General features: G+C 37.0%; 1 protein-coding gene and 1 long non-coding RNA gene across 3 annotated transcripts in view; one reads left to right on the forward strand and one right to left on the reverse strand.

The window, feature by feature from the left end:
* Positions 1–12,305, reverse strand: part of LOC113060937 (uncharacterized) — a 28,645-nt gene extending 16,340 nt beyond the window's left edge. The window contains exon 1 of the long non-coding RNA XR_003278311.1: positions 11,869–12,305. This is a non-coding gene — a long non-coding RNA (uncharacterized LOC113060937). The remainder of the gene's footprint in view (positions 1–11,868) is intronic.
* Positions 1–27,570, forward strand: part of LOC113060912 (neuronal PAS domain-containing protein 3-like) — a 783,891-nt gene that overhangs the window by 522,402 nt on the left and 233,919 nt on the right. The window lies entirely within an intron of this gene.

A 27,570-nucleotide genomic window follows, 5' to 3' on the forward strand; every position in this document is an offset into this window, starting at 1 on the left:
TAATTTATATATTTTGTAATATAATTTTTAAATTAATTCACATTTAAAAAAAATAATGCAATCAATTTAATGCATATTTGCTGAAGTATCCGTTTTTTTAAAAAAACAACTGACCACAAACTTTTGAACAGTGCCGTATGTGCATTCATATGCATTTTTTTTTTTTTATATATATGGCTCATCATATTTTTGCCTAAATCAATCGAAGAGACTTTTTATACATACATAAAGTACAGGCACTTAAAAAAAAAAAAAATGTATATATTTAATATATATATATATAAATTCGCCTTGGCTTTTGCGGCCTACATTTTTATGCATTTTACAGCTAACTACAGGGAAAATGACAATTTTCACAATGTTGACACAAAGATAACTTATATTTTCTCTTAATACCGAAAAGTATTGATTATATCTGAGATTTTATGCTGTAGGTTTTGCAACATTTTTGCGTCAAACTAAATTTGAAAATACATTTTGAGTTAAGTCTCCTGCTGTCTGGGAGCATGGCTGCTCACTAGGTTGTGGAACAGAGTTTGTGCTTAGTCAGTGCTTACTATGAACATAAACATGAATAATGCAAAATTAACAAATACTTTAAAGCTGAAACTGCACCAAATATATCTTAGCAGCAAGTCTAGTATTGTCACCAAGTCCAGATGCTAGCTCTATTAGCAGAAGAGGTTTTGCTTGTCCTGCCTTGCTGCTTGTCTTTAATAGGGCTGATAGTATTGTAAAAGGATATTGTGATTCCTCTACCTAGGACATCAAGCCTCATTCCAGATGATTTGGTGCTCCATATGATAAACAGATGAATGAGATGCCATCTAGAAATAATCAGCTTTTTAAATGCTTGTAGGCAGAATAACACACAATAACTCAATAGTGCTGAGCATAAAGTCTACAGTGCTCTTTTCTGTCCTATTTGAAGATAGAAAAAACAGCTGTCTTCCAGCTGAGAACACTTGGAATAAATAAACGCACACAATGATTTGTCATCCTCAAAGCGAATGAACTGACTTCAGCATGGTTTCTGCACAAAATGGCTGTAAGAAAACAAGAAAGGCTTAAGAAACGTTTATGGTTGAAACCAATCTGGCAGTGTTACAGCACTAAATAAGATTGCTTAGGTCATTTACTCACCTTCATGACTTTCAAAACCAGTATAATTTTCCTTCTTCCGTGAAACCCAAGTCGGGAAAGTTTTTCAGGGAATTATGACTCAGCTGTGTGAATCCCTTTTCTTTTTTATATATGGAAAGGACTTGGACATCCAGCTGAAACATCCATCTATTTTTGTGAAAGAAAATCATGCTGGTTTGGAAATGGTAAATGATGACACGATTTTAACTTTTGCGTGATCTATTCCTTTAAAACAATATGCAAGTACATAAGTTTTATTTGCTCATAGCAGAAACAGAGGCGATGTGACACGGGGCATAGCTTTTGAACTAAACAAGTCTTGTCTACTTGTGTTTGTGTGTCATATGAATAATATATATGTGCCCCATGCATGGATTCAGAGTGCCTGCTGCATGTAGTAAATTGAAAATACCAACCGCTACATGCATTCGGTTTGTTTCTACCATTTATTAGTAATGATTTACACAGTTTGTTTACTGCTTACTATTTACCTGAGCATTCAGTATTGTGCAATATAGCACACAGAAGGTGATGGACATTTTTTGGGGGGAAAGAAGTGCTGCATTTTATCATTTAAACAGACTTTTCATGAAAATTCTATAATTCAAGATGACCACCCCCATATGACGTCATAATATGCTAATTAGATGGGGAAATAAAATCCCTACATAAACATTGGGTCATCCTTAATATTTTTATAATTGACAGAAAGTCTCTATCTTTTATAAATTTTAAGATATAGCCTTTTGAAATTAAGATGTCAAAATCGAACATTTTAGGAAAAAACCTCTGGCGCCTAAAGGGTTAAGACATTCTGTCTGTACTTAATAAACAGCAGGTTTTGTCATCACTACTTTATGAAAACATTTTAAGTGTTAGTTTATTAATATCATATGTTATATTAAGGCAGATTAGAACTCAGAACCCCTTGTACTCAGATTTACTGCTATATCTAGAAGTCATGGTGGTGTTGATTGACTGATTCTGGTATTGATCCATGTATTTTTCCACTGAGCTTCAGAATCCAATATCAGATGGATTTGATATTTAAAATATTTGAGCGCTCAAATTGGTCAGCAAGAATGAATGTTAATGTAACTGAAAAAAAGTTACATGTATTCTTGAAACTGTATGATTTTTGCACATCATATTCCCTTATTGTTTACTTTGAAATAAAAAAAGATGCAGTACTGTACTTGTTTCTTGTAAAAATAGCATTTATACATAACAGGGTTGTTATAGTTCACTAAAACCATAATAATAATAATAATAATAACAATTTGTCTTACTTGAAACAAACTGAAATAAGACCAACTATATAAAAATGTATATTTAAATAAATGTAAAAAATTAAATATTATATCAACTTCAGATTTTCATTTAACGGGTGCACTAAAATAGCTAAATAAAAAATATGAAAAACGCACAACATGTATGTATTGCTGGGGGTCATTGGGTTTACCCCAGCAATTGTAAAGGTTTTTTGTACCAATGCTCGATAAAAACATCTGAAAACGTTTAGCTTGTCCCTCTCCCCTCTGGAAATGATCTGATACTTACTTTCTCTTTTCTTATGCTAACTATTTTACATCTAATTGGTCTTGTGTTCCTAGAAAAACCACACAAACCACCTAGTTTGGTTTCTAAGTATTGTTTAAACATTATAAGAAAGAAAGACAAAGAGCCAGTGCGATGTGTGTGTGTGTCTGTGTGTGCGTGCTGTGTGTGTGTGTGTGTGTGTGTGTGGTGGGGGGTGAGCTGACTCCTCCCCCTGCTGCTGCTGCTGCTCAGCGTCTTGTTTGTCAGGCGTGGCTGGGGAATTAAATAGGCAGAGCTTCAGCATTCCCCGCTGTAGAGGCAATGCTTACAGCGGCCAGGAGTTACGCACATCGTCCTCACTGGGGAGGATTTGAAACTATCAAACTCACCACACACAAGATTGCTGGACTAACAAAAATATCAGAGCAGTACTTCAGTTTCGATTGACACAGTTGTTTATATGTATTTGGTGCCACAGTATTTGCACTTTTCTTGGAAAATCAACCGAAAATGCTTGCTTACAGTTATCTGTGCATATTTACGCTGCATACAAAAAAGTATTTTAACTCTAAAAAATACACACTTCACCTTTATGGTCACAAATCTGGGAGGACTTATGGATAAAAGTCATATGTTGGGGCAAAATAATATTTATAATTATTAACCACCTGTTAAATATGTAAACCTTTCATGAGCAGTGACATTTTTTTTTATGTCCTGCGTTTTTTAACGGGACAAAGCTGGGAACTGTTTTCATGTAGTGCTTTTTTAGTCTCAAGTGGCTATTTTTAGCAATGGAAAATATTTCCAAAGGGTACTACGCCTTTACGATTTTTCCTTCATATCTACCCTGTCACCTTAAAGTGACCAACGGTTTCCATGATATCACCTGTTAGGGGACATGGTGGTGTGTGTCTGCAAGTCCACCAGTCCGCCAAGTAGAGTTGTTGCTCTTACGAAAAGCATCTCATCTGATTATTCCTGCCAATTCTATGGATATCCATGTGTTGCTCCCCAGAGAACTGTTACTTTGTTAGCATAACACCCTATCATTGTCAGCAACTTGTTCACAAATAAGCACCTCTCACATTTTCACTGGGTAATGTAAGAATCAAATTAGTGATCTTTTATCGTATGGTGCACATGAGCTTCTTTGGGTCTTCTTGAAGCAATAGTTCAACCAAAAATGAAGATTTGCTGAAAATGTACTCATCATCAGGGCCTCATAGATGTAGATGTTTCTTCATCAGAACAGATTTGGAGGAGTTTAGCATTACATCACTTGCTCAGCAATTGATCCTCTGCAGTGAATGGGTGCCGACAAAATGAGGGTCCAAACAGCTGATAAAATCATCAAAATAATCCACAAGTAAAGCCCACCACACGAGTCCACTAATTAACATCTTGCAAGGTGAAAAATCCAGTTAGGAGAGAAATATGCTTAGATCAAAAATATTTACAAGCAAAAACATTCCAAAAGATTTGTAAACAAATATATCAGTGGATTTTGATGTGAGGGGACAACAGGTGATGAAATCTTTCTCTATGGAGGAAGTGTTATTACGGATTATGGAGTCATATTTTGTCCGGAAGCAAAGTTAATAAACCTTAATGATGTATTTGTTTCTAACAAATGCACAGCTTTTCACTTCACAATATATTAATTCATTCACTGGAGTGGTGTGGATTATTTTGATGTTTTTATCAGCTGTTTGGACTCTCATTCTGACGGCACCCATTCACTGCAGAGGATCCACTTGTGAGCAATTGATGGAATGGTGCATTTCTCCAAATCTGTTCCAATGAATGAACAAACTCATCTGCATAAAATTATCAGCGATTTTTCATTTTTGGGTGAATTATTCCTTTAGATTTCATACGAAATATGAGTCAACCTCTATGTTTTTTTATTTTCGTAACAAGAATTTGGACTTCCAAACTGGGTGTATATGCTTGTGATTATTATAAACTGACGTTATAAATCAAAAGTTGTTGTGAAATCTATTGCTTGAGTTTTATAAAAAAAACATTCTGATATCATCCCCCACTCCTCTAGGATCAAAATACAATTGAAAAAAAAAAAACAAGAAAACAATAACAACCCAACAATGACTTGAAATTATTTTCAGTATTGCTTTTATTGACATAAAGTTAGTCAAAGTTTTGTCCAGTGGATGTTTTTCCAGCCCAGTTTTTGCAGTAAACTAGTTCTATATGTTTTGCTGCCTCTACATGGTTGAAAAGTAAGAACTGGAGAGGGAAGAGATGGTCGAGATGTTTGTAGTGTGATTTAAGGTAGCTCTGAGATGTCCTGAGATCAGTTTCTGTTTATCCTGGATTGTCTCATGGTGAGGGCTGGCGGCCACCCACATGTGTGACAGATTTAGTTAGGAATCTCTCGAATATGAGGCAAGAAACACCATTACCAGAGATCCAGTTCTCATTCTTGGCCAGATTTTCAACTAGACATTAACATTATTGACTGTAACTGCATGGATAGGCAGTACAATTGCTGGTAAAATCTATTTAAACAAAAAAAAAAAAAAAAAAAAGAATGTACTTTGACTCTCTTCTAAAAATACATTTTCAATAGACTTTAGAGGTGGTCTCTTCAATGGATTGTACTGTTTTATGGTCCAATACAGTGTCATGGCGATTTTTAACTATTTTCTGTTTTTGTGAATTCATAAAAATTGTTTGATCTATATTCTACATTTTGGATGATCTACTTTTGATGGTTAAGCATAGGGATGGACTTTCATGCTTGCTTTTCTCCTATAAAATAGTTATCGTTAGTAATAGTTAACATTATGCCTAAAGTTAACATATTTTTGTGTCAGAGTTTTGTGTCACCAGGAATTGTTTTAGAAAATCTTATTTCAATATCTTTCATCTTCATTTGCTAAAACAATACACAGCATCTACCCTAGGTCCTCAGTCACTGAAGTTCTTATTTTAGTTTTAGCACAACACAAATGGGATATTTTTGGTATTTACACAATGTGCTTCGTTAAAGTTTGGCTTCAGAGTTGGTAATGTATCAGACTGGAGGATGCCACATGGAGGACGGCCTTTGGAGTGTGAAAAACTGACTAATGGACTGAAGAGTTTCCTGGATGTAGTGCCATGAAATGGAGCACAATGTAAAATATAAAGCTGGCTTGACCCCCAGAGTCACATTTTGGCTCTCAGTGAATTATTTTCTGCAGTTCAGTTCCAAATTCCCACATTGGCTGCTAATATTTTACCACTGTTTATCAGGACTGAACTATAGCTGATCCCATTTGAAGGGTATTGTAATAAAGCTTTGTAGATGAATTTAAAAGAACTTTACTGTTTGAAAGAGACTTATAGCTTAGAAATGCATGCTTGGCTAATCAACAGTGTGTTCAACTTCACTTGCATTTCTTCATACTCCCCATGTACATTAGGTCAGTAAACATCAATTCTCCATTGATTTAGCAGCTTAGTCTATTCAAAATGCCTACTGCTTGTCATATTTCAATGCTTGCTTCCAAATTTGACCTTCCATTTCAACTATGACGAATGCAAAAGAAACCATTGATTATTTGACTGGACTAACAACAGCCAACAAGGTTAAGAAATAGGTTATTTTAATTTTGGAAAAGATAACTGTTGAAACAACTGCACACTGTTTAAAAAAAAAAAGTCTGCACTGTGTCATTTGCTCTAAGTAGCATGCTATTATTCCATCGCCAAAATAAACTTCTTTTGAGACTGCTTCCCATTATACAGTGCACTCGACTTGCATTAAACATTATAAACCACCATTTTAAACTTCCTGACTCATTCTTTGATTGTGCTATCAAATGTTTGGAAAATGTAAATTCAAAATTGGATTCATTTTATTTCTGAGATGATAACTGAAACTGCATACTGTTTCACATTTTTTTCTTTTCTTTTTTAATGAAAGAAAATGTTTGCTTTTATAAATGGCCAACTGCTTTCTATAATGTGATGCAGAAATTGCAATGTGCTTGAGTGTGAAAAATGCAACAAAAATGTTACCAGCCAACATTTTAAGCATCTTGACTCATTATTTGATTTACACTACTGAAATTAAATAAAAATTGGATTCATTTACTTTTTAGATGATTCCCATTTGAGACAACTGTATGCTGTTGCACATTATATTTTGTCTGATATATAGTAGGACCCTCTACTGTATTATGCACTAAGCAGCATTCTAGTGTTCCATTTCCAGTATAACCCTCATCTTGAGCTGTTGACAGAGGTGATATAGAAATATGTGAATGTGGATGTCATTTTTATGGGTCGTGTCTGTTTCTCATTGTCTTCGCTTGAATATATCTGTTACTACTGGACAGCAGAAGACACGATCATCAGGCAAAGTGCACAAAACCCAGTTGTGCTGCCATGTTTCTGGCAAATCACTCAAGTAAATGTTGTGAAACTTTGTTCCAGGCTGGCTGCCCGTCCCTTGGTTTTTACTGGGGGGTTATGTTGGATTAATTCAGAAACTGTGGTTTTGCATTTGGTTGGGGCGGTTTAGTGATGAGTCGCGGTGGAGGGATCGTTTTTAAAGAGATTGGGATGAAATAGGGTCTGAATCAAGCTAACCCTCCCGTAGCGACTTATGAAATGGATCAAAGCGATGAGTCATTCATTTCCTCTCTGGATGATTTTTCACTCCCTCATTCTCAGGGGTGTGTTTGAGGAGTTTTTGTAGCATTAAAAGGCCATTCGCTGGACCTGCTCAGTTTAAGAAGTATTTTGAATGCAATATGCTGTACTTAATGTGTTCAGCCGAACATTGCATGACTTTGTGCATGGCCTGTAACTCGTCTTGCTACAGACGTGCATGATATTTCGGAGAATGTTGTAAAGCATGACAGACTAGGTAAGTTTGATATCTGATTCTCTGAGCAGGGCAGGAATAAACTTTTTTTTTTTCTGTAAAACTGTGAGCGTCTGTGCCAACAGAAACAGTCTGAAGTCTCCTGCCAGCAGAACCGTTTTATAGGCCTCTTATAGATTCAATTCTGCTGCTTGGGAGGACATAAGAAATCGCATCTAAATTTTTTTTGTAGTTGAAATGTTACTATGATGAGATCTCATTATCCTAACATTGGCAACATTGCGAAAAAACGGCAAAACAAAGTAAACAAAGAGTACTGGAATATGTTTAACAAGAAAATACTATTTAAGTCTTTCTACTTCTGTCATGATCCTGCCCTCGTGTCCTTGATTTTTCCTAGTCTTGAGGCAGGATCATGACAGACCCGTGTTTTGTGTACAAGCGCATGGCCTTGTCTTTGGGCCATGTGCTTGTGTTGTCTCGTTCCCTTGCCCCGCCCCCCTTGTTAACCTAGTCGTGTCTTGATTGTCCTATCTGTAACACCTGTCGTGTCTTGATTAGTACCCCTATTTAGATCTCCTAGTGTGCTCTGTCTTGCGTCGGTTCATTGTCATTGAGATTTGTACCTGTGATTGTGATTGTACCTCAACTGTGTTTCTCAGATGTGTTCCACACTTGTGATTGTTCCTCTGAAGTCCCTGTATAACCGTGAGTGTTAGTTGTAGTCAGTGTTCTCCTGTTTTGAGTCTTTGTTTATCTTGTCGAGTCAGTCTTATTTAGTATTGCTGTATTTGCCCTAGTCCTGTTTTCCCCCTCGTGGGTTTTTGTTTTCCCTTTTTGTCAAATAAATCGTGTGTACCCGATTCCTGTCTGCACCTGAGTTCCTCCCTTACCAAAACCCCGACAGAATGAACCGACCACAAAGGAACTCAGCAGACAGGAGGCAATGCTGGATGGCATCAGCCAGCCAGCGAGATTGTTTTGAGGGCTCTCGCCTTGTGGTGTTCCGGGGGACCAGGGGAGGTCGTTCCGGAGCGAGCGGGCGAGAGGAGGAGCCCCAGAGGTCCCCACCTACCCAGCTGCCCACGGTCCCAGAGGGCCGTGTCCTGGCCGTGGCAACCCTGGGGAATCAGGCAAGTCCCCCCCAGAGTCCTGAGGCACCTCCCACTACCTTCAGTCTCCCCAACAAGCGAGGGAGACTGTTTTCATGGGAGTCGGCTTCAGAGTCTTCGGCGTCCGAGTCTGCCCTGTCCGAGACCAAACTCCCCCAACCCGCCTCTGACCCAGCTGTAGCCTCTGCACCGCGCCCGAGGAGGAAGAGGAAGAAGAAGGGGCCTGCCGGTCCTGTGACCCTGTCTCCTCCCGAGCCAGCAGCGGTGAGCGTGCCCGAGCCAGCAGCGGTGAGCGTGCCCGAGCCAGCAGCGGTGAGCGTGCCCGAGCCAGCAGCGGTGAGCGTGCCCGAGCCGGCAGCGGTGGGCGTGCCCGAGCCGGCAGCGGTGGGCGTGCCCGAGCCGGCAGCGGTGGGCGTGCCCGAGCCGGCAGCGGTGGGCGTGCCCGAGCCGGCAGCGGTGGGCGTGCCCGAGCCGGCAGCGGTGGGCGTGCCCGAGCCGGCAGCGGTGGGCGTGCCCGAGCCGGCAAAGAAGAGAGCTGCAGTCGTGAGAGCGGAGGAGAGAGCCGCGGCCGACTCTGCAGCAAAGACTCTTGTACAGTCGGTCTCATCCCATAAGGAGCTGCCTATTATCCTAGCTGCTAAAGACTTTTCTGATTATTTGTCCCGTCTTGTCCAAATTTTAGAAGTCCCCGTCAGTCCTGTTTTGTCCCCTGACCCTGTCCCCAGAAGTACCAAGTGTCCAGCCGTTGTCTCCCCGTGTCCAGCCGTTGTCTCCCCGTGTCCAGCCGTTGTCTCCCCGTGTCCAGCCGTTGTCTCCCCGTGTCCAGCCGTTGTCTCCCCGTGTCCAGCCGTTGTCTCCCCGTGTCCAGCCGTTGTCTCCCCGTGTCCAGCCGTTGTCTCGGCCCCGTGTCCTGCTGATGTGGCCCCGGCCCCGTGTCCTGCTGATGTGGCCCCGGCCCCGTGTCCTGCTGATGTAGCCCCGTGTCCTGTCGTCCCCCCGCGTCCAGTAGATGTCGTCCCCCCGCGTCCCGTAAGTGTTGCCCCGCGTCCCTTGTGCTTGTGTTGTCTCGTTCCCTTGCCCCGCCCCCCTTGTTAACCTAGTCGTGTCTTGATTGTCCTATCTGTAACACCTGTCGTGTCTTGATTAGTACCCCTATTTAGATCTCCTAGTGTGCTCTGTCTTGCGTCGGTTCATTGTCATTGAGATTTGTACCTGTGATTGTGATTGTACCTCAACTGTGTTTCTCAGATGTGTTCCACACTTGTGATTGTTCCTCTGAAGTCCCTGTATAACCGTGAGTGTTAGTTGTAGTCAGTGTTCTCCTGTTTTGAGTCTTTGTTTATCTTGTCGAGTCAGTCTTATTTAGTATTGCTGTATTTGCCCTAGTCCTGTTTTCCCCCTCGTGGGTTTTTGTTTTCCCTTTTTGTCAAATAAATCCTGTGTGTACCCGATTCCTGTCTGCACCTGAGTTCCTCCCTTACCAAAACCCCGACAACTTCGTTACTTGCCATTTCTTTGTTACCGTGAAATATACTAGCAATTTCTGTGTGAAAATTAACTAAAACCAATTGTTTTATGGGTTAGGGTTATACTCTCGAAAGTCAATAATTCATTTCACAAAACATGTTGTAGTATGCACAAAGTAAACCCCTATTTGATGTAGTCTGGGTCCTATTTTCTTTTATTTTGAGTAGTTTTATTCATGGTTTTAGAGGAGATGAATATGCACTCAAAATCATGAAGATTGGTTAGCCTTTTGATGTCATATGGAAAGTCTTTTTATCTTTTTATTTTGATTAGCCTATTTGTTTTTTTGCCATTATTGCATGATAATACAGTTAGTTGCACTTATGTTTTTACATTTAGCACAATGTTTGGGTTGTGTCTCACCAGTCAAAAAGCAAACAAAAATCTCCTTAGAATTAAACACTGAAATGTATTAATTTTGAACTGAAACGCCCCAACAGTATGCAAAATGATTACCATCACAGACTAAGAACATTTCATTTTTCTAAATGTCTGTTTAAAAACCAAAACTGAACTCTTTCTAAACTGAGATTTTAGTGCTCTCAGCAGACAATAATTCACCCTGTTGTGGTCAGCTCAAACCATGTTTATCCTTGCTGACGTGAACCCATATTTAGTGTAGTCAGGGTCAAATTTTATTTTTACTTTGCGCAGATTTGCTCTTCGTTTTCAAGGATGAGGGCTTGCCATGTAACCTGTCCATGTTGACATTCACCTGACTTTCTATATATTTTTGCCATTTATGCATGATTATATGGTTAATTTTGACAGCTGAGAATATCTAACCAAACTTCCTGCAAATTGGTATTTATGTATTTTGTTATTGATTTATACAATAGTCAGTCCAAGGTCAAAGTGTGTTACTTAATGAAAGGCTTTCATAAGAATAAATTGTATGTAGCAGTGTAATCTTACTATACTTTATAGTTAATATTTATTTTTTATTATTATTTTTTGTGCCATTAAAATGTTGGTACTTGTAGTAATTTTGTTATAAATTTCCGTTATTATTTTTTAAACGCTGTCTAGTTTTTTTTCTTTAATATTTTATTTTTAGTTGTTTTAATCAAGTTAAACTAAATGAAAATTAGAAATGTTGCAGAACTTGAGGAGAACTGAAATAAAAATGTTATTAAGTTTTTTTTTTTCAAATAATAGAATTACTGAGCAGAGCAGTTTTTTTTTTTTTTTGAATACAGATCTATTAAGAAATGAAATGCATCCGCCATTGCTTGACAGATTTAATATAAGGTAACTAAAACATTCCAGGCACCCCTTGGCAACAAAGTCACATTCATTGCATAAATGCAATGTTTATTCAACCGCCCCCTTGAGGCAAATCTGACTGATTAAGATAGTGATGAAATATTTATTATATCTTGTGCACTGCTTTCAACTTTCTCAATCTAGTTTAGGTGTTTCTTTTCTATTTCTGTGTTTTTTTTTTGTTTTTTTTTTTGCTCTAAAACAAGCATCTACATGAGGTTACACCATCGTCACAACATGCTTTTAAAAGAAGATGAGGTGAGATCATCAAGAGCAAGCGATTTTCCCAGGAGATATTAATCCAGAGTTTGGTGTCCTTAACTGTTCCGAGCTCCAACTACTATAAATCCACCTTAATAAACCTTTGAAAAAAGAAGAATGAAAGAAGAAGCCAGAGCAGAAACCACACAAGTCCTGCTTCATGCTGGAATTTAAGCATACCTTGGCAGGACAGTTGCTAATAGAGTCTGGCTCCCTCGACACATAACGGCCCCCTCAGTTCTGGCTTTGCACTCTTCACCGTACTCCAGAGACGCCAGTGTAAGCGCACATAAATACTACGGCCCTCTTATTGCGGCCTGGGCCCACCGTTGAGCTGAAACGCTGTGTAGCTAATCCTTCTCTCTGAAATATAGCGCTGGCATGCTTGTGCTATTAGCCAGGCCTGATGACAGCTGGGAATGTGACAGCATTTCAGGTTAATGTTCCTGACGCCCATGTCACGTCGATGGGATGGTGAGTGTTGTTGAATAACAAAGGGCAGGGGGATGGGGATGAAACACAGGAAATATTCTGAGAAATTTGTAGAAGCATATAGGATTCATCACCATTTTTAATAAAATATACCGTTATAGGCTGCAAAATATACAGGCACCAATATGCCATTATGCCATCCTGTAATACTGGAAAAATTGTTACAGTGAACTTCTGTCATTTAATTATCTCATTTGCATGACTTTTGTAGTGAATTTGGTGCATTTACATAAATGACTCTATCCTATCATGAGGACCAATGCATTCTTAGAAAAAACATTTTTTTTTGCATTTGAAATATATAATATAATATTTTGAAATATCATGTATGCAATAGAGCCCTTGGGTGAAGTTCTCAGAGTCATCTGTATCTGAATGTTCAGAAAATTTCAGGAAATTCATCCAGGCTAAACATCTTTCTTGGTGAGGGTGATAAATTCAGAGCGGTGTAACTGCCCCTCACTTAAATAACTGACGTGGGCCAGACAAAAACACTCAAGAAACTATGGAATAAAGATAGTAGCCATCTGGACAGAGTTCAGAAATTTGAATGTGTAACCAGCAAAACTTCCCAAAGCAAACACTGATCTTTAGGAGTGTTGGATGCGAGTCAGTTCATTATCTCAGCTCTTGACTTATCTACTGGTCTTCCATAAACAGAGCTTAATGAAGCATTCCTTAATGAATTTATCTGAACCTGGTCAGCATGTGTGAAATAGATTTAGACATGTTTACTCCACACTGACTGACCTAAAACACATTTGCTCTACAGAGAAGCTCCAACGTTTAAGGTCTCAATCATTCTAACACCAGTGGGCGTCCTTGTGATGGAGGCCAAACATTTGGAGTGGTTTAACCATCCTGACTAGAATAACTAATGCGATGCCTATCCGATTCTAACAGAGTGTTTTGGATAGGCCTTATTCCAGATAAGCAGCCAAGAGAATTAAACATGTTATTCAGCTTGAAAATTGTTGTGACCTGAATGACTTGAATGAGATCGTTATAAAAAAATTATATTCTCTATAATTTTATATATATATATATATATATATATATATATATATATATATATATATATATATATATATATATATATATATATTATATAAAAGTATATCTGATATCTCTATCTGATCTTAGAAAAAAGGACATGTAATTTGCAGATAGTCTGATAACAACAAAACTGGTTTTCATTTTTTTTTTTTTTTTTGCTGTTTGTGAAAAACAAATATGTAATAATTTTATACTCCTTATGTAAACAACATATACAATACATCATATATACTTCTATATATTACTTATAAATTATTTTATTTGTTTATTTTTCTGAAATAAATTGGTATTATATTATATTATATTATATTATATTATATTATATTATATTATATTATATTATATTATATTATATTATATTATCCCACTATACACATATACTTGATATTATAATGATTTAATTAAGTTTAAGTTTTGTTTATGCATTTTTATGAATATAAAAAATATATTTTGTCAACTAAAATATATATATATATTTTTCTCTATTTGCTAAATGACAAATAGCTGCTTCCCATTCAACTGTTGTAAAAGGGGAAAAAACATATTGTTCATGAAATATACATTTTTATTTTTATTTTTTGTCTGAGGTGGAATGAATGAATGAGGTGTAGACAGTTTTAAATGTTAAAATATGTTCCGGAGGTGCATGTAGGTAGGCAGGTGCAGGCCTGTGATAGGTTTGCTGTGGTGATTGATGCTGTGCTGGTGTGCGTGTGAGAAGTGTCAGTCTTGGGTTTCACTGGGGGTTGTCAAGTGTTGTTGTCAAGGTTATAGGCAGCCAGTCTAGTATAGAGGAAATGAAATCATATGTAAGTGGTGCAGTGGAGCAGACACCCAACTGAATGCTGGATCTGCTTTGGTCAATAAGGAGCAGCTGTGGCCTGATGAACATGAGCCTGTGTTTTGGTGGTTACCCAGGGTGAAGTTAATGCATGCTCAAAGGACTGCCTCATGGTCTCTTAAGATTCAATCACAGTTGGGCCGTTTAGTTTTTAAGGTAGGTACAACAAACCTAAAGTATAGTTCTGGCATATTTTAATTCAATTATTTGTATGTTTTTCTGATTTCTGATTTGTTATATTATTCTCATTTTACGCAACTGTATGTAGTTATTTTTGCGACTTTGGAGCCCCTTACAGTTTAATAAATGGAATTATAAGTGTAAGGTCGTAATTATAGCTCATAGCTGTACACTTGCATTTGTTGCTGCCATAAAACAATCGGCTCTTTTGGTGCAAATTCATATCCGCTCAACTGTTTATGGGAAAGAAACAAAAGCCATTTTCCATATTAGAATCTGTGCCACCTGAATGATTTTGAAGCTAATATTTCAAGGTTAAAACATACATATAGCTGCTTTAAACTTTTGTTTTTAAAGGATCACTATAACACTTTAGGTTTTGTATAAAAACAGGTATTATGTATATAAAGTGTACTGATCATAATGCAAAAATGAACTTGATTTAATTAAACTTGATCTTTTCCATCAGAAATGGATTCAAGTATTATAAAAACACATTGAGCACACACAATTTTTTTTTTTTTACATGTTTGGCAATACAATATGAGGTGGTTTGAGTGAAGTGGAAAAATAAGTGTGAAGTGTTTTGTTTTGTTTTTTGAAAAATTGTGAAAACAACATTTTTTCCTTTGTATGCACCAATGAATCATTAACAATAAGGCCAGGAACATGTGTTGAGAAAGTTTTGTTTTCATGATGAGGTTAAAACAGAAAAGACATGCATAAGAGACCTGGCTTGAGGCAAATTGGCAGGAGGTAGTGAGAGGGTATATATATATATTTATATATATATATATATATATTTTTTTTTTTTTTGCCTATTTGACAGGTTTTCTTGTCTTTTACTTTTAATTAGCTAAAAATAAAAAATAAAAACAGCTGGACAATTGCCAATAATTTGTATTATGTAATACTTGTTCCTATATTTTCCTAATGCCATTTTTTGAATTGTTCTCTTACATCCACTTTTTTTCATTTTTATTTTTAATTTTTATCACTGAATAAGGCAGAAAATATATTTCATAGTTTCCATAGGCTACTGTAATAGGCTAAATGATATGTCAGTTAGGACTGCATTGTTCAGATACTTTGTTTATTAGGCCGTTTTGTTTGAATGTATGTCAGTGGAGGAGAGGCTTCATTACACTGAATAAACAGCTTTTTTGAGGAAACAGCTTATCATTTAATGAATGATATTGGCTAATCTTCAACATGTTTTACACAAAAAAAATGCTGTTTTTATAAGAGAATTCACAGACTTTTGTGATATTTGGTATTAATTCCTATAGTATGCATTAAGGATGAAACCTCCCCTGCATATTCTACACCCGTAGTATTGGGAGAGCCTGCATGTGCATTTGCATGGTGTTGGTTAGTGTGCACTTTCTGGCACTAAATTGCACAATGTGAGATCGGCTGTTAGTGATTATGTTTGGCAGTCTACTGAGTGCACTCCAAAAGTAGTTTCCTGCCAAACTCTGATACTGTCTGCAATCACATGCACGTTGTGATTTTCAGAAGAAATATTTAGCAAGAATGAATTCTCATCTTGTTCCTTTCGCATTATTGATCATCCTATAAAACTTCTGAGAACTAGTTAATGACTCTCTCATTTCTTAAATTGTGTCATTTAAGTCTCTCTTTTTTTTTAGCTAATTAATTCTTGGTACAGTCACTATACAGTCATAATGAAAACATCAGAGAAGCGACTTCGGTTTTGGACACATGGCAGTGGATCCGGTTACACATATTGATACATTTATGAGTCACTGTTTGATTGGAATTGTAAAAATAGAATCACATCCTCTGCGCTTTTAGACCAGTGGGCCAGATTCTTGAAAATCTTCTTAAGATGAAAAAAAAATTATAACATAAATTCCAAGAAGTCTGTAATTTATTTGTACTTCCTAAGTGATTTTTTTAAAGAAGTTGTCAGATATCCAAGACCACCTTATTTTTTATGTAAAAAAGAAATAAATTACAGGCTTTGTTTGTGTTCTCTCAAGGTAATGTGTTCTAAGGTCCCTATTTGTTTTTGAAGAGTTGTTACTGAATTTAGAATTCAGAGAAAAGCCATGCCACAATTAATTATCACTAATCATTTTGTGAATCCGGCCCCAGTTGCAGGGAACTGTCCCACAATTCTCTACCTTGTTGCCAATAGGACCTTTTATCTTATTGTGCTCCTGCACAACTTAAAAATCAATGGGTAAAGAAAATGGGTGTTAGGTTTCGCTGTGTCCTTCCTGTGAACCTCACCACCTCTGAAAGGTGTTTAAAGAGACAACTGGTTTTGCAACATTATTTGAGTAACACAACACAATCTCTGTAGTATACTGGATTCCGATTGGTTAATCTTATTGCCGCATTCAAATATGTTTGTAATATTTCTCTAAACTGTATAATTAAAAGTTGTTGCTAGTTTCATGTCTCTTCAACTCAGAATAATATTTTATGTCCAATTTATTTATTTATTTTTGTAAGTAGTCATGCTTCGGTGTGATTCAAAACCACTCACTCTAACCCTAACCCTAACCCTAACCTTAACCCTAACCCTAACCCTTATCCCTTATTTTACAATAAACGGTGCCTTCTCAATTACTAACCATGCAGGTCTTTCTAATTCATAACTAATAAGCTCTGTGTTTATGCCGTCTTTTCTTCATAAGTAGAGCCTTTATCTCTTGTGGACAGAAGAAAATCTTTAATGGTAGTCATCAGCCAATATCCTGAGTCAATTAGCTGTGACAGGACTAGGGGTGTAACGGTTCACAAAATTCACGGTTCGGTTCGATACGATACACTGATGTCACGGTTCGGTTCGGTTCGGTTCGATACGTTTTAGATACAGCAAAATGTAAAAACATCTCAACTTTTCAGAATGCCGCAAGCGCACCGCGGGTCATGTGACAAGAACCAACCAATCAGCTTCATCCTTTCCCGTAACAACGTTGAGAGCTCAGCCAAGATGAAGGATCAGCTGATCATAGTTGTATATGGATTGCAATTTTGAAATAAATTTAGTAGCAGAGCTACTGCAAGCGATTTTTAGAGCAGGAAATCCATTTATCCTTCGCTGAAATTTCCGCGTCTATTGGAGAGAGCACGTCATTGTTGCTTAGCAAAGACAGACGCCTCATGAGCGAGCCCGAGCGCTTCTGCCCGAGCGCTCTCTTGCCATCACCATTATAGCTTAAAGGGAATCCAAAGTGCACCCAAACACCAGACCTGTTGGTTATTGGAGGATCTTCTAATTTCTAGTCTGTTAAACGCATTGGCTATTTTGCAACGAGCCTTCAGCGCGTACTGAGTGAGCGAGCGCCTGCTGAGTAGCCTAACATAAACATATAAGAGGGTGTTTTTTTCTTCTTCGGGAGTGTCAGGGGCGTTGCCTGTTACGTTGTTTGGGTTATTGGGCTACCTTGTTGAACGCATATCATTATATTTCTATCTCTCTCTCTTTTTTTTTTTTCCAAATATAATTAATTACTCCAACGAACCGTTCGGTATACATAATGCGTACCGCGTACCGAACCGAAAGCGTCGTACCGAACGGTTCAATACGAATACGCGTATCGTTACACCCCTAGACAGGACACATTAAAATAGGAGATTACATTAGAGCATTGACACACGACTCCACCACTGTTCTATAATGAGAGTTTCTCCTGTATATTTTGTAGATTATTCAGGAGCCCCATGCTTTTTATGCACAAAAGTATGTAGTAGTTAGCACTTAGCATGCATTGATTCATGCTATGTACTTAAATCCTGCACAAGTTTACAATATAACTCATCTATTGAGGGTGGCATGCCAAAGTACATTTTTATGGTTTTATTATGCATTGTCTTACAAGTTTCAGATAAAAGTATCTGCTAAATAAATAAAGGTAAATGTTCTTTGTTCTTAGATTTATTTTGCTTTGTTGCAAGGGCATGTTATCGCTTGAGTGTATCTTTACTTGTCTAGTTAGGACACTACTCTTTGCTGATGGAAGTTGGAGATCAAGGCCAACGCAAGCCAGCTTGTTTTCACAAGGCAGCAGAAACTCCATCTGGATCCAATCCTAGCCATGAGATGCCTCCAGTGCAATGCCTTCTGGAGTTGTGTGCCTGTTTTGGCATGGAGCCCAATTTACCTGATAAAACCAGTTCTAGATTAAAACCTGAGCTCTTATTTTAGACTGAATGGAAAATATCTCATGGAGACAGCATAGGTTTATCCTGAGGTTTGATAAATAAAAGGCAAATGATAGCTTGGTTTTAAGGTGGTTCTCAAAAACTGAGCTTTGATGGTGCTAACATTAACAATGAACAGCTCACAGAACTGTTTTGAAGAAGTTGATAACGAAGCTTGTATCTGGTAGATCTCTGTTAACCACTTTAACTTTTAGTGTTTGCATATTATAGAGTGACTCTCTACCCTGCATTCTTGCCTTAATTTTCCCACTGTATGACTTTGCCACTCTGGTCCAAACCCAAGCCAAACATCTGCTTTAATGCTGGAGGAAGTCAACAAAGCCTCTTTTCAGGTCTGTAGACCACGTGACTCGATGTGAAACAGTCTTGGATGCCAGATCTCTTCCACTCAATGCCTCCATGGAGAAGAGGGACAGCAAAGGAAGAGGCATGATTTGTTTTAAATAAACAGTAATTAGTTTACAATCAACCTGCCAACCACCCAACATTATTGTTATGCTGAAGGGTGATGTTGCTGAGCTGCCCTGTGTTTCTAATTAAGGTGGAGAATTGGCTCCCCGTGAGCAAAGCTTTTTGTCAGCTTTTATCCTGTACTTGCATCAAACGTATGACTGCATTATTAACTGAATGAGGTCCGGAAGCAATGGGGGTCTGGTTTCCCGACCCGTGCACGGGGAAATTGTTTTGCGTGTCCCTGCTGGTTTACTGAAGGTCTTCTTAGTAGTAGTTTCTCTTGCCTAATGAGCACAGAGTAGGAATCCCTCTCCAAACATGACAAATCTCTCAAAAATTAGTCCAGAGAGGCCTATCATACACTCGGTACATTGTGGTCCAAGGCGTGGCACAAGTGTTTCTGCTAGTTTTAGCCTGACGCAGTTCTAATTTTTCTGTCATTGTTTAAATAGCAAATGCATTTGTGCCCATATGTGCTCCCATGGGCGTGCTGGGGTAAAAAAGAGGAGCATTCAGGCGCATTGTTGGTGCATTGCTATTTTGAGGAACTGAAAATAGACTGCACCATAGACTTACTCAAACCTGGTTTAAAGTCTGGAGCATCTTTGTTATTTAAAGAGCCTAAAAAAATCCAAAAAGGCTTCTTTTTTCCTTTTCTTTTTTCAGTGATACAGTAGAAAATACCAACATTGTTAGAGTTTTTATGAAGAACATTTTGATGATGATCTTAAGAATGTTTTCCCACTATACACTCTTAAAAATAAAGGTTCTTTATTGGCATCCATTGAACTTTTTTATTGTAAAAAAGGTCCCGTATTAAAATTTCCTTCATACTAAGAAGAAATAAAAATGGTTCTTTTAAGAAACGATTCTTTGGGGAACCAAAAATACTTCTTTTGTGGCTGAACTTTTAGAACCTTTATCTTTACGAGTGTAAAGAAGCTTTTGTGCAATTGAAAGGTTCCATAGATGTTGAAGGTTAGCAAAATAATAGAAGCCCCCCCAAAAAAACTTTATTTTTAAGAGTGGATGAAGTCTTTTAACTGGTTTGTATGCATTTTGTATCTGTAAAGAATTAGAATCAAAAAGAGCTTTACTGCCAAGTATGTTTGCACATACAATGAATTTGTTTTGGAGACAGAACAAAAAGCTTCTAGTACACAGAGAAAACCACAACACAGATAATAAAAAAAGAATAAAATACCACGGGAGAGATTTGCTTTATTAAAGTCACCAAGAATGACTGTAACAGTGTCTGGGGGTTATTGTTCTGTGTCTGTGATCTGTTCAGCCAGCTGTTGTAGCGCCGTTCTCAAGTGCGCTTGCAGTGGAATGTTGACACTTATAAAAATGTTTGAGGAAACGGCTTACAGTTGATTAACAGCACTTCTGGACTTGAACAGAACATCTTTAACTCCGTTACATCTGTACACTTCCTTTCGTTGATGTAGAAGTGTGTACAGCTAAAAAAAATTTAAACTTTGAGATGGAACTGTATAATTTTTCAATCAATGTTTAATCTTAGACTTACTTTTAGTAAACTTCTTTTAAGTACAGTGGCAACAGCTTTCTATGAAAAAGTTATATCTAGTGTACACTGCCTTATCTCTTAAACATTTGATGACAAATGATTTGGACAAATGGGTGAGTAATGCATGAGTTTTAGTCTGTGTCTGGGCGTTTTTAAGGAACAGAACCTCTGTCCTGTTTATAATCAGCTGGGGGTCCACTGTGATGACTGAGGGACAGGGATAGAAAACCTGCTGATATATACAAAGGCTAAACCCTGCCTATCAGTTACGATTTCCAACCAATGTTTGCATTATTTCATTTTAGGAGACAATTGTAAACATCTGTATTTTAGACAAAAGCTACACTGTTTCGTATTTTAATGTGGGGGGAAAAGACAGATGATGACATGCATGTGGAATTTCTTTTTTATTTAAAAGCATTTTTTTTTCACATTTTGTTACATTTATAAGAAGTCTATTTTACAATCAAGCAATCTAATCCTGCCTTGCTTGAGGGTGATTTTTGGAGAGGTCATGACTTAAATACCAGTTGCACAATTCAGTTGGCTTGTTTGTGTTGCTTATAAGCTTGTTGACAACAATGCAACTCAGCTGTGGATGTTTGGTAGACAGGACTAAACGGGAATGGCAATGGCAGTTCACTTTATTCAGGTTCGTTTATTTCAGATTTGGCTTGATCACTGTTTTTTGGTTCTGGATGTTGTATTGGTCAAGACGGATTTTTTTTTACCATTCAAAGTAAAAATCAACATTTATATTTATAAAGCTTCACATCTGAAGTATATGAGTACCTAGGTTGTGGTTTATTTTTTGGCTCAAAAATTTTGTTTTACGTTGCAAGTTCCAAAGATTTCTTAAATCTTTGAAATTATAAAAAAGAGTTTCATTCAGACCATCAGACCCACAGTCATTAATAAATAAAATTAAACAGAAAAGCACATATTGAGATAAAATTATGGCACTGGACTATATAACTTGAAAAAAACAAACACAATGAATTTCGTATTAATAGCTTTTAGTGAACTTATTAAATAATTTCAAGCAGAAAATGTACAAATCTCAGAGTTTATTTAATAAGTGCGTTTATGAATATAGAATTATGATGTTTGCTGTAACTTCAAGAGACTCAAATAGTCAAGTAAAAATGGTCAGTGAATGATCTTACAAACTGAACTGTTTCTGAATCAGTTTCCTTTAGCTGTACTGACAGCATTTAATTGTACTGATATTTAAGAAATTCTAAATTTATGTTAATCTTTGCAAACAGGCATCACATTTCTTATCGTTTTTGTGAATCTTGGCCTGTGATCTTGGCTGGAGTCTGTATTAAGCAGTTATGATCTAGTCCCAGAAAGTAGAAAGTTCATATTGCTATCAATCAGTGTTTGGGTGGCAAAAACTGCTTATAATGGACTTCTGTATGCAGTCTTAGGATGTTGTGGGTGGTTGCCATGTGTTCGCTAAGGAGTTCTGCAAAGATTTCTAGAAAGTTAGGTGGTTCTGGGTATTTTCTAGATGATTTCTCACTTGTCCAAGTCTCTAGAAAGGGTTCAGGTCCCTCCTTCAGTATAAGACTGACAGCATTTTGTCTGGCAAGTATGATCACAAAAAATAAAATAAATAAATAATAATAATAAAAAAATAAAATAGAAATAGAACAGCTAGCAAGCACCACTAAGATGACATGTATCTACTGCATGCAAAACATAAAACACAATGGATTTAAATATAGCAAGTGCAGCAACAAACATGTAACCACTGAGTAAACACATAAACAATCAAAGTTTATTTGACTGAACCGGGTTTTGGAGCGGTTAAGGAACAGTGTAATGCTTTCAGACCTCCTTCTATTGATTCTGTCAGGACTGTGGTATGTGGACCTGTATTTAACCGGATGCTGACTGCAAATGATTGATTCTCTGCAGACAATTTTTGTTGTGACTTACACAGGTTGTATTCATTTTTGCAGTGGACCTGTGTGGCCACCCCATGCAGTGCATATAGACCAGTGGAAACATGGACCAGATGGAGATATGGTGAATCCAACAATACCAGAAAAGAACATGTTTGGGTCATATTCCACTTTTGAAAAAAAAGAATAAATAACGGGGAAAAAATTCTGATAAATTAATAAATGTTAATTATTTGTTTATCTAAAATTGACCATATTATTATAATCATCGACAATGGCAAGAAATTGTGATAAGACATCAGCCTATAGAGCAATGAGATACTTGGTGAAATGTTCTTAATTATCATGAATAAATATATAATGTATATTTAGGTTTTTTATTTACTTATTTTTTGCTTTTTCAATCATACATTGATTTTTTTTTTTACTCCACAGACCATTGGGGGGAGGGGGGGGGGGGCATGTTCCTGACAGGTTTCCATGATGATACCATGATTCCATGAGAACCACCCAAAAACATCTTTGCTGACATGGTTTCAAGATTTGCCTCACACCCCCCTGCAGTGAATTACAAATGAACCACTGAAAAGATACAAACATTAATGGCTGAGCCTGGTGCCCCCTTTTCACTTATCGAGATAGATGCTTGTCAGACAAAGCCTTTTACATGGGGGAGGGGTGCTTTTACCTTTGCTTCAAAATGGAAACAGAAGTTGGGCATGTTTGACTTGTATGGAATTACAGTGCTGGTGTCCCAGTGGACCCTGTGGTCAGGAGCAGAGTTGTAAAGGAGGCAGAGGGGAGGAGGTGGATGGGGAATCATTGAGGTCAAATGCTCTCAAACACAAAGAAAAGCTTTCTTCGAAGCTTCTTGCTTTCTTTACTCTTTCGCCTATTAAACAGACTCTCTCTTGCCCGGCACAAATCAGCGAGGTCCCGTGGAGTCAGTCAGGAGGCGGAGCTACTACAGAGGGAGTTTGATGCACATGCTCTTAAGGTCAATCTGACATAAACAAGTGCTGTGTCCGCAACATCTACAGATGACTTATAATGGTGGAGCGTAATCAATCACGATATACATGTATATATCATGGTGTTTAAGTCAGGATCCACAGGCACATTTCCGAAAAAGCAATAATTTGATATTTATATCTACTCTCAGCCTTATCTCTGTGTAGAAGCTTGTATTTCATGCAGTATCTCTGCACTGTTGTGCTATTTATGGACATTGCGGTGTTTTTCTGTAAACTTTTCCACGGTCGGCCGAGCATGAGCTCTCTCAAACATGTAGTTTATACACATCTGGATTTCTGTTTCTGTTGAGTCAGACCTCTTGAATGCTTTGTGCTGTGTCATTAAAGATGTCAGACCACTTCTGAAGATCAGAGTTTTAGCATGCTGCGACTAGTGGATATGTTCTCCTGTTTGGTTCTGCTTTTGGTGATTTGAGCAATCCCCTAAGCCTCAATATAAAACTTCAAGTCTGACTCCATTTGTGCTATGACATGAATGGGTTTCACTTTACAACAACGTTCCATTAGTTAATGTTAGTTAAATGCATTAAAGGGGTAGTTCTCTCAAAAAAGAAAATTCGCACCCTCATGTTGTTCCAAACTCGTAAGACCTTCGATCATCTTCGGAACACAAATGAAGATATTTTTGATGAAATCACAGAACTTTCTGACCCTGCATAAACAGCAACACAACTGACAAGTTCAAGACTCAGAAATGTAGTAAAGACAATGTTAAAATAGTTGTTGTCTATAAATAGACATAAGAGGTTCAGCTGTAATTTTATGAAGCTACAAGAATTTTTTGGTGTGCAAAAAAAAAAAACAAAAAAAAAAAAAAAAAAAATTTATTCAACAATTTCTTCTCTTCTATGCTCTTTGATTGTGCTGATGATGCTGGAGCCGGCGTTCTGATGTCGGACCCCAATGCGCTACACCCTGTTTACAGGCTGAAGAATGCACACGGATATGTTGTGGTATTTTTGAAAACTTTCTGTTTCTGAAGATGAACAAAGGTCTTACAGGTTTGGAACAAAATGAGGGTGGGTAATTAATGACAGAATTAGCATTTTTGGGTGAAGTATCCCTTAAACTAACATTAAATAACAATGAGCAATACGGTATTTGTTACAGTATTTCATCATCTTTGTTTGCATTAGTTAATACGCTTAATAATCTGTTCATTGTTAGTTCATGTAAGCTCAGGTTCATAAATAAAACTTTTGTTAATAATGCATTAGTATATGCTGAAATTGACAGATTAAAATGAATAAATACTTTCGAAGTTCATTTTAACAAATGTATAATTAAGTATTAGTTAATGCATTTGATTGTTTGCTGGTAGAATTAACTTAATTAATTAATTTTGTTTACTCATTTAATTCATTTTATTTATTCATTCCATTATTCGTTTTAATTTATATTTCACTTTTTATAAAGTTATTATATTTATTCATCCATTCAGTCATCTCATTCATTTTTTCAACTCAATTTATTTATTCATTGTTTGTTTTATGTTATTTGTTTATTTGGTTTTTAGTTAGTTCACATCACAAAAGTTATCAAAGATTAAGACAACACAAACAGTACAGTATATCATGAAGACACGCAGAAATAATAAGTGATTATTTCTTTCAAATACCATTCAAGTCAGTAAAAGGTACCATTTGTCATCTTTTAACATCAAAGAAAACAAAGATTTTGAACTATAGACCATTTTTCTCAATGCCTTTGTTAAGTTTCCCACAGGATCCCAACTCAAACCAGAGTTAAAACCACCAGACCAGCCAACATGGCCATTACCCTTCCCTGCTCCACTGAGACTCCAGCAGAACAGCTGGGAAACATTACCCACTGCAGTATGGTCATACAACAAATTAAATCTAAGCACGTGTTGTGTGTGTGTTTTTTTCATGTTAAAACCTCATTAATTTGTTCATATACCATGTGGGTATGAATATAGCCCGTCAAAACCAATCTTATGGTATTTTCAGTAACCGAAAGAGCAGAACGGGCATCAATGACTGACTGCTTGGACTCGATAAACCAGTGGTTTTAGACCATAAACTCCCCAGAAAGCATCAAGTGGAACTTCTCATGGCTATATTTTAGTTTAATTGAGGCATGATCCACTGGGAGCACTTGTTTGCCTGTTGCTTTCAAATGCCAAGGGAACATTTGAGATAGTCTTTAAAATCATAACTCTTGCAAACCAGGTGGTTGCAATAGAACTGAGATTGATGGACGACATCGTTCACAGAGCCGGACTCAAATAGAAACAGTTCTTAGGAGTGTTATTGCTTCATCTGAATTTGCCAGAACACCAGCGATGTTCCTGTTGCAGCAGAGTGGTCAACATGGAAAGTTCCCTGGAGGACACAGCGAGGGTCTGCTTCTCTCATTTTCACAACAGCTTGTTATAACACTTGCAGTGAGGACATGGACCCCACAACCAACAGGAACTACATGTTTGTGTGTATTCTGGGTAGAGAAAAAGCAGAGAACGAGCCTGTTTTGTTTATTCCGTATCCATATCAGGGCCGGGGGTAATTTTCTCCTCTCATCTTTGTCAGATCCTATGAGTCAGGCCAAGAAAAGTGCTTGCGTTGTGTGTCGGACGCTGGCCATGGTCATCGTGTTTGCTTGTTTGCTCTAGATCTCAATTACCTTGGAAATACTTCCTGTGATTAATCACAGGATTGAAGGAGTCATCTCTTGGGTCATCTTTTACCCTAACGTAATTATTTAACTATATATTTATTCTGCTGACAAAGGGCAGTTGCACAATCATTACGCTGAGAAAAAACTCAGGATTTGATTGTAAGTTACAATGATGTAACACATTGAATTAAATGTGAAATTTAGAAGTAGAAAGACTGAAATAACATTTTCTTGTAAAATATACTTAATGTACTATTTCAGTATACCATTTTACTTACAACTTTGATTTATTTATTTATTTTTGGTAAAGCAGATGCATTTATAATTAAAGGAAAAATTAGGCAAAAATCAAAAGAAAAAATTATACATAATATTTAGCATAAATAAATTAAGCATATTAAGAGGTGTAATTTTCTTTTTCTATTTTTATTATTATAATTTTTACATAATTAATTACATTCTCATAAGTTCTCAAAGTAAGAAAAATATTTTTTTCAATGTAAATTTAAATTAAAAGCTGTACAACAAATGATAACATGATGCATAAATGCTTTGCTAATTATTTTGATTTATTTTTGTATAACAATAAAAATTGCTGTCACAGTGGTTATACTGTATATATATTTTTATATATAGTGCAGATGCATTTGATGCAAAAAACAAAGTATTAAATAATATTTTGAATTGATAAATGAAGCATGTTTTAGGACCATTAAGATTTGTAAGTGATTTAAAATCTCGTATTTCTTTTAATTTTTGGAGAGAAATATGACCTGGCCATGACTGATATGTTTGACAGCTTGACACTTTGAAGTAAAATAAGGCCTCCCCTGTATGTTCCAGTTTTGAGGTTTATTAATCTGTGTTTTCATTTATTCTTCCTCGTACTGTGCCTCTACAAACCCAGAAAGGTATAAGGGCCACCTACAGCACAGCAACCGTCTTAAAGTGTTCCATAAAAACAAGCCACGTGGCAGATTTCTGGTATAATGCACTGAAGAAAATTGTCTCGTTGAATTAGACCAGTGTCTTATTAGAGACCTGCATCATGCTGAGTTTAGACATGCTTTGAGATGTCCAATAAAACGGCACCGCATCAAGAACCCCAGCTGTGGTCTTCTGTAATGGCCATATAAAGAAAGCCTTTATTAAAACACGCCACAGTATATGCGCTGTCAGTCATGAAAGGCCAGACTCTTGTGCCCCTGTATATTTATCCTGATCTAGGTCACATCGTCATGATGTTATCCTGATATTGGTAAAACAAACAGATGAGGTAGAGGAGTTTGTTTATGGAAATTAATGCTGTCATGGAGGGTTTGAATCACACTGAATGAGGTGGATAATTAAGGATAATGTATTTGATTAAATCACCTTTGTTAAGACTTCAGCTGATGTAATACCTCAGAATCCTTGAATTATAACTCTACATAAGTATTGATATTATTGGCAATAAACAATCTTGGCTTCAATCATGGCCCACCCACAGTGTGTTCAATGTGTGTTCTGATGCATATCGCGCAAAAAATGCTGACTGAAATATGA

Source organism: Carassius auratus, chromosome 42 (genome assembly GCF_003368295.1).
Source record: "Carassius auratus strain Wakin chromosome 42, ASM336829v1, whole genome shotgun sequence".
Taxonomy (NCBI): domain Eukaryota; kingdom Metazoa; phylum Chordata; class Actinopteri; order Cypriniformes; family Cyprinidae; genus Carassius; species Carassius auratus.